At 31.0% G+C, this 8,861-nt stretch overlaps 1 long non-coding RNA gene across 1 annotated transcript; it reads left to right on the top strand.

The window, feature by feature from the left end:
* The first annotated feature begins 2,811 nt into the window (after positions 1-2,811).
* Positions 2,812-3,609, top strand: LOC114077370. The gene is made up of 2 exons (XR_003578676.1): positions 2,812-3,024; positions 3,417-3,609. It is a non-coding gene; the product is annotated as an uncharacterized LOC114077370 (long non-coding RNA).
* The last annotated feature ends 5,252 nt before the right edge of the window (positions 3,610-8,861 follow it).

Here is an 8,861-nt window from a genome sequence, read left to right as displayed (position 1 = left end):
AATATCATTTATTAATGGGATAATGCAAAAGTACCCCCTAGACTATGACTCCCCACGACTATGATTAAAATTTCACAGGCACACCTTAACTAAACTAAGGTCTTATTACCCCTCCGTGGTTCACCAATTTTCTATTGTTCTATCCTAGTTAAGTTCAGAGGTGTTACAAGTTCAAGCTTATATGCCTTTATAATTCCCCTTACACGCTCGTACATTCCATATACCAATACCATTTGGCCTGCATCATGAGATGATGCAGATACATAGAGCTAGGGTCATCAATAGGTGCTTTGTTGATATGACTTGCAGTTTGAGTTAGCTTTGATGAGCCTCCGTGTTTTTGGAGGATTCCATTTACTTCTCAAATTTTTTAAGATATCGTGTGTGTTTCCCCGACTTCCATCTCTGTAATAGTAGAAGCATCATACATAGACTAAGTTGAGTTGTTTTCAATATGTATCTTCTTTGAGTTGTTTTCACAAACTTTGAGTTTATCTATTGAGTATTCTTTATATTATTTTAAATTTGAGTATTTGAATTTAATCTACCTTTTTTTGATTTCTTGTATGCTTGAATTGGTTTTCCGCTTGTAGTTTGTCAAGATGAGGCTTTACTTGGGGACCAACAATGGTTCTCGAGTGCTGACCACGTCTACGGTGTAGACTCGGATCGTAATAGCTTAGGGATTAAGTCTTACAAAACTAAGCCCCACACTTGAGTCTCAAGACATTTTGCTACCCGCACTAGGGTGAGCCCCGAGGCGAGTCCCAACAGAGTCTTTTAAAACAATGTTTTAGAATATTAGCTTAGAAACTTTACTCTCTAGAGTTTTGGGGTTTTTAAATTTTTTGTAGTTGACAATTGAAGGTTCAATTCAAAGTGAGTGTTGAAGATTACTGCTAATTATTTACACTTTCATGGCTAAAAATATAATTGCTATAATTTCTTTCCTTTATATGATGTTTTGTTAAAATCTCAATTTTAGGGTTGTGATTATGGAGTTGGGTGTTAATTTAATTTAGTACCTCGAATCTCGTGCTATATTTTTCTATTATTTATTCATGGATTTAAGATGTATAACATGTGGTCAATTTATGGGTTAAGGTTGCAAACTTTATCCTAGCTTAGATGTTCGATTGATGCTCAAAATGGATTAATTGAAGTAGGTAAAACTTAATACTTGCAAATTTGATTTGCAGACTCTGCTTGAATGTGAGATTTAATTAATCCATTTTGATGCCCAACTATCCATGTTTATCTAGGATTATTAACAAGCACTTGTACCCCAATTTGATATTGGTACCAACTCCCACACCCCTAGACAATCTTTTCCTTGCTTAAACCCTATTGTTTTTGTTGAATGGTGATAATTAATTCAAAATTATTTTCTTTAATTTGGTGGAATGATCTACCTATTTGTCATAATAGCTAGAACGAATTAGTTTGCATCTTTAATTTCCACATTGAATTCTTCAATTTAGATCACTCCCTTTGAGATTCGACCCTGACTCAATTATTGAGTATTTATATTGCTAACGATTAGTTATTTACTTAGTTGTTTTTTGAGTAATTTGACTTTTATTAGTCACTCTAAATTGAGCAATTTGATTAACTTTTCAAAATAAAAAATAATATAATTAATGTTGCTCTCAGTTGAGAGAGATTTCAGAACTTTTATTTTTGAAGTTTCTCCAAAAGGAAATCTAAATACATCATATAGATAAATACCCTGAGGAAAAACTATTTTATAATCGAATGAAAAAACCTGTCAAGAAAAATGCAATCACTATCGATACAAACTCGTGCATTTAATCGATTTTTGATGTTGGAAAGTAATGAATATCTAGTGTCCTTATCTTTTAGCTGCCCTCTTAATCTTCTAAGCATCCAAAGTCCCCTCAAAATAGTATTTGCGATGTCTATACAAATTTGTATTTTCGGAACAAGTTACTCATAATAGGTAGGATAGGAAATGGATTACAAATAAACTTGTTGCTACGGGCTTCACATAGCGGCAGACTGATTTTACAAGAAACCATACTACCTCATTTTTTCCTGTCGCTATAGGCTCCAATTTATTTTTCTCATCATCAATTTTTCTATACATACTTGGTCCTCAACCTCTGAACTCATTATTGATTAAATTTCATAGATTTCTTCTCAGACATCAAAATATTTGTTTTAGCACCAAAACTGCTCTTTTTATCAAAATCATATCCTACACAATAAAACACATTTAATATACTCTCTCTATATTTTAATAACTTAATCCGTCCGCTAAAAGTATTTTTTTAATTGTTTATTTTTCTTTAATAACTTTTTGTATCATGGTGTAAAATTTATCTACTTGTATGATAATTGACCTAAGTAGATCTCAGTGTTAGCGAGATATTCCTTTTAAGTTTTATAATAGGATTGACTATTTTGTAATTATATATATTTCTGTGACTAAACATTGATTGCTACGTCAAAAGGTAGAGTTTTAAGCCACAAATGTCTCATTAATCTACTTGACCTTCAAAAATATCTTAGCATCTTTAATTCCCAATTTTAAATCCAATTGGCTGAGTTGGTTGGTTTTGTCGTGTGTTTTTCGTAGTCATTATTGGTTTTATGTCCTTTATATTTGTTTAACAAAGATGGGGGAGTAAATATGCATATCGTTATATTCAAAAGATTAAAATGAATATATCTTTTAAATGAAGGTGAATTTTGACTAAAAATCTTGAAAAGGGACCATCCTAGTAATTGTTTCAATTATAAAACCCTAAGGAACCATTCATTTGCCTCATTCATCTCCTCATTCATCAGTGCCTTTTGGCACATCTACCATGGAAGAAAAGGAAAATCTCCCTTCCCAAATAAATCAGTTTGTTAATGAAACTCTTGATTTATTTGGAAAACAAGTAGGACCCGTTTTCTCTAGCTTTTTAGGGATCTACCAAGGAGTTTCATTACTGGCTCGTAGATTGGCTCAGGTCATTGTCACCTTGATACTATTGAAGTAGCTTATTTCCAATTCAGGTATGTTTCAAAATGAAGATTCAATTTAATCCTTTTGTTAGCTAGTGATTCATATTGATAAAAAGGATAGATTGATCGGATCTTCAACATGATCTATTGGTTCTACTAGTTACACATAGATCTCGTTGAAGATTATCTCAATTACACTCGTGTTTGCAAATTGTGGCCCTTTGTGATCACTAAGGAAATCTTAAACAATAAATTCCCTAGGGATACATGGATACCATGAGGATTATTGGATTCCACAAGCGAGTGGAAGATGACGATGAAGATGCATATATTGCACAAAAAATTTTCTATTTTTCAGGATCATTTAAGCTAGTTGCAAATACACTAATCAGAGATTTAGGAGACCAAGCTTTTCTTTTGAGGTGCTAATGCTTCTCTTTCAGAATCCAAGTACTTGGTGCAACTGGATGAAGATACGACAAGTAATAATGCTGAATATTCGGGCTTGTTCTGCCTCTTTTATATCAACATTTCACTACAATGACCAAATGTTCTACTGAGCAAATTGTTTCTACTTAATTGATATGTTTTTTTGTAAAAATATTTCATCATAGAAGTCAACGTTCTTTTGCCGTAGATTGGAGTTCATTATGTATTTGGATTAGAAAATGTAAAATATTGATAGAAATTACTTGGAGTCTGATTTGCTATAAAAAAATATCGTTATTTTTTAACGTGCTTGCTGAATTTTATGATGAACATAAAATTGTCGTTTTTTAATGTGTTTAATTAGTTACATAATGGATATATAGTTATCGTTAATTTCAATGTGCTTGATTATTAAAAGATGATTATAAAATTATCGTTATTTTCAATGTACTTGATGAGTTACATGATGAATATAAAATTTGGTGATGAATTACATGATGAACATGAAATTCCATTATTTTCAATGCGTATAATGAGTTACATGATGAATGCAAATTATATTTATTTTCAATGTAATTTATAAGTTACCTAATTAATGAATATACAACAATCGTTAATTTTGATGTGCTTGATGAGTTACATGATACATATAAAAATGTCATTATTTTCAATATGGTTGATGGTTACATGATGAATATAAAAATGTTGTTATTTTAAATGTGCTTGATGGATTACATGATGAATATAATACAAAATTATCATTATTTTCAATGTGCTGGATGAGTTACATGATAAATATAAAATTGTCACTGTTTTTCAATGTGTTTGATGAGTAACTTGATGAATAGTAATAAAGTTGTCGTTATTTTCAATGTAATCAATGGGTTACACTATGAATATAAAATCATCGTTACTTTCAATGACTTTGATTAGTTACATGATGAATATACATTTATCATTATTTTCAATGTGTTTGTATATGCACACAATTACTTCTCTCTTTGACAATCATTTTCTTTCTTTAACTTTTTTTTTTGTGAATTAATGGTCCATTCTTATTTCTCTCCGAAAAATATTATGATAAAAGCATAAAAAGTTTGAATGGGACACGAGATTGAGAAACAAAACTGCAATAGTCATTATGATGAAGAAAATTACCATGTCCAATGGGGAGAAAAGGATTTGGACTGATAGGACTCTATTAATTTGAATGTACAATATGTAAAAAATATGATATTTATTACTAATTTGAATTGAAGAATGCTCAAATAGTATGATATTTAATATATTTACTGAGATGCATATCCACTTTACTAATTATTAAAGTTTGTTGAAGCTTGAAATGTCAACAAACTTATTACTTCACTATATATGCATATTCCCAAGAAAATAATTTTCGTTCCATTAGATTTGATGTTTGTTACATGCTAATGGAGGCCAGAGCATCTGACATATTTTATTGCTATAAATTTTACTAGTCATGTGAAAAATTATTGGTGTACTTGATTAACTTGTTTGGTATTCGTAAGCTTTTTTGAATTCGATGCTTATGAGTATATGAGTAATCTAACTCGGACTACAGAGATTGATGATGAAGCTTCATATATCTGTTATGGATATATATTGCATGAATTGTATAAAATTCAATATCTCAAATGTCTCCATATATAGGTGCTACTTGTAGTTTTCATTCTTGTTTGGTCATTATAGGACACGTACAATGTTGTATTATTCTCATTGTATTTGTTGTATTTTAGTATAAGAGTGATATTAAGCGTGAATAAATATTGATTTGTTTTATTAAATTTTAAAAGATCTTTTATAAATTTGAATCCTCTTTTTAGGTTAATTGTTTATGCTATAATGTCTATGATGACATGTTAGATAATCCTTGTAACAAATTACTATTTTCAAGCCATCTTCTCGGGTTGTGATTCCTTTGGTGTGGAGGGTTTGTCCTGACCCCAACCATGTCGATTAATCCAAAAAGTTACAGTTGTTAGGGGGGACATGGACCATATCCCTAACCAACTGATTACATTATAAAAAGTTTCAGAAAAAGAGTGAGGAAGGATTTGCCTATACAATCGCTTCGTCTATAAAAAAGTCAAATCAATTCTTGGTCTACAAAAATATATTACATTTTTTCATATTTTTTTCCTCAGGGAAGGTACTTGCCACTTATCTAGTCAAATTGAAGAGATGCCAAGAGGAGAAATAGGTTTCATTTTCATTACTAGAGGACATATTAACAAAGTAACCAAAAACCATATTAGCTTTTCGATAACAATGATTTAAGTTGACCTTGCTAGCACTTTTGTTAGTATCATATTAGTGATTACAAAGGAATTCATTTCAATCGTGAAACTGTTGATTCCCTTCTCCACACATCAACTAGGACAAAACCTGTCCACTATTTCCAAATATATCAACTAATAAATATGGGAGCATTTTGAATGATCAGATCATGAACACTGCCTTTGGTCCCAACACTCCACCGATTATTTAAAATTCTTCTGATACGACCAGGCCAATGAATAATGGCGAAGGAGGAACCAATGTAATTCCACATATGAGTTACAACCTTTCCTATTGTAATTGTGTGTTGAATGAAATCTATTATAGGTTACTGCAACAATATCATTCAGCATTTTAATTATTGCATTAACAGTTAGTTTCCGATTGTATAGCCTCCAAGCAAGAAAGATGATCTTAAACGAATAGATACTCTTTATAAATACCTATAATTACCTTATCGGTAACTTACTTGCATAACTTTTTTTTATAGTTTTTTTATGTGTAATGTACATAATTGGGTGGCCAAGTTAGAACCCCTAGTTTCGAAGCAGATGTGTTGTGCTACCCGACACCTAACATTGTCACCCTCGTCCTTAACTTTAAGAAAACTCCATGACTTAGTAATATTTTCGCATGTGTATATACTTTGTTATCGATAGTGAACCTAACTGCTATTACCAACTACTCGTGATCCCTTTTAAATTACAATAATCTAATAAATAACTCATTTCGATTGCGATATGGATATTGAACTATATGAGGGTACTTCACATGTGCATCCATATGTTGATTTGCATTTAGCACCATAACCATATTTATGGTGGTCATGATATGAATTCTAACAATCAAATTTAAGAATATCACACTTGAAATTCGAACTTTCAACTTAAATTAATTTTTATCCAATTTTGCTACTAAACTAAAAACTTTCTCTCATGTAAAGAGATGCATTAATTTATTTACATAAATCGAAACCTTTTATAAGTACATAACATCGCTCAATCAAATTTCTGTTTATGCTTTCGTACCCAATGAGAATACCAAGATATTAGTTTGGATTCTTTGAAATTAGAGATTTTCCTAGAATATACGTTATCAATTTTGTTAGCATTATCTGTAACGTGTTAAGATATAAGATTTAAGAATAAGCATTTTCCTCAATCGAATTTCTATTTCATTCTTTACATATATGCCATATAGAAATACTAGAAATAATGAAATTAGAAATATAAGAGAGTTTATAGAAGTTGCTTATGATATCATCGGGTCATTCAAGCATTGACTTAGTATTTATGATGACATTGCTTTTAATCAACGGGATGAATTAAATTCAAATGTGTTTAGATTTTGGGCAGTCCATGATAGTATGTGAGAAGTCCTTCACAATAAAGTCACGTCCTTCATACTTATGTGACACAATTATTTTCTAGGTAAATCAAAGGTCGTTTGAGACCACCCCCACCAGTTTGAGATGTAGCCCTCCATGAATTAATTTGAAGTGCATAAACTTGTTGTTCGTTCAAAACACATAGTTGATTAAGATAACCACTTGTTATTTATGTTGTTGTGCCTCCTCTGTCTCAGCTTGCAAACAATTGACAAACTTTTCCCCTTTTTGGAAGTTCCTTGCCATATGTGTAAAAATTACTCCAGAGACCGACTTTGTCCTTTACATATCATCAAAAGCATTTTAAGCTTAGATCAAATTGTTGGTGTAATGTACCACAAATACAATAAATTACAGTTGAAATAAAATGAACAAAAATGTATAAACAAATCTTAAGGATGAGGCACGGTTGTCTCGCTCTCTTTTTTCAAAATGTAAAAAAAACATGAATCTCCTTAAAATTAATAGTGAAAAAACTTACAAGATAATAAAATTGCAAGATTACAATTGAAAATAAAATGAACAAATAAATCTCATCAGGCTGAGGCACGGATATCTCGATCTTTTGTTATAGCATGCCAATGTTCACTACCTGGCTTGCTTGTAAACTTGCTAAGTACTCCTACTGCATATGCAATATTAGGCCTAGTGAATCAAAAGGAGTAGAAAAAATGGTTGATTCTTTACCTCTCAAAATGTAAAACCCTAAATAACCATCAACGGCCGTCATCCTTTTGTTTGCAAAATTTGCAGCGGAAACTAAAGCTTCAAAAATTGATGCCCAATTTCTATCCTAACTTCCCAATGAAATCATAATGACGATACTCTCAAATCTTCCAGTGAAATCACTGTATTATATCTACTTCTTGATTTTCCTTTATGCATTATTTACAAATATTTAATAGTCATGTGCAGTACCATTGGTATGCTTTCTTAACTTGTTTGCTATTCTTCAACTTTCTGAACTCGTAATGCATGGATCGAAGATGAATCTTTACATCCGTTTTGAATGTTTATTGGATAAAATTTGTATAAAATGTAGAAGCATGTCTCAGACGTCTCCACTGGTGCTAATGGCAGATGTCATTTCTTGTTTGTTGTTTACCGAAAACAAACAATATTGTGTTTTTCCCATTGTATTTGTTATATTCTAGTATAAGAGTGATACAAAGCTACACTTAGGGTGTGTTTGGTATGAAGGAAAATGTTTTACAGGAAAACAAGTAGATATTTTACTTATTTTCTCATGTTTGGTTGGTGAGTAGAAAATATTTTTCGAAAAAATATTTGTGTTTGGTTTTTGAATGAAAAATGTTCTTGAGAAATATCTTTTATTTTTTACTAGAGTAGAAAATAATTTTTGACGTTGACTTTTTTTTTTAAAAAAAAATTAATATTTTTTTCGTGGTGGGTGGGGTTGGGAGGTTCGAGGGTAGGCGTAAAAAAAATTAAAATTCAAAGTTGAATCTTTTTAAAAAAATAATTCGAAGGTAGGGGTGAAAAAAATTATATTTTGAAGTTAAAAATATTTTTTTAAAAAGAAACTAAATCTTTTTATGGGATGGGGGTGGTTGGGGGTGTGTGGGTGGGGGATCGAGTGTAGTGGCTAAAACATGAAATTGTAAAGTTGAAAACATTTTTAAAAAAATAAACTTAAATTTTTTTTGGTGGTGGTGGTGGGTTTCGAGGGTAGGGGTGATAAAAAATTAAAATTTGAACTTGAATTTTTCTTTAAAAACAATATCATTTTTTTTTGTGTGTAGGGGGGGGGGGG

The sequence above is a fragment of the Solanum pennellii genome, chromosome 5 (assembly GCF_001406875.1).
Source record: "Solanum pennellii chromosome 5, SPENNV200".
Classification (NCBI taxonomy): domain Eukaryota; kingdom Viridiplantae; phylum Streptophyta; class Magnoliopsida; order Solanales; family Solanaceae; genus Solanum; species Solanum pennellii.
This window is presented reverse-complemented; position numbering and strand designations above follow the sequence as displayed.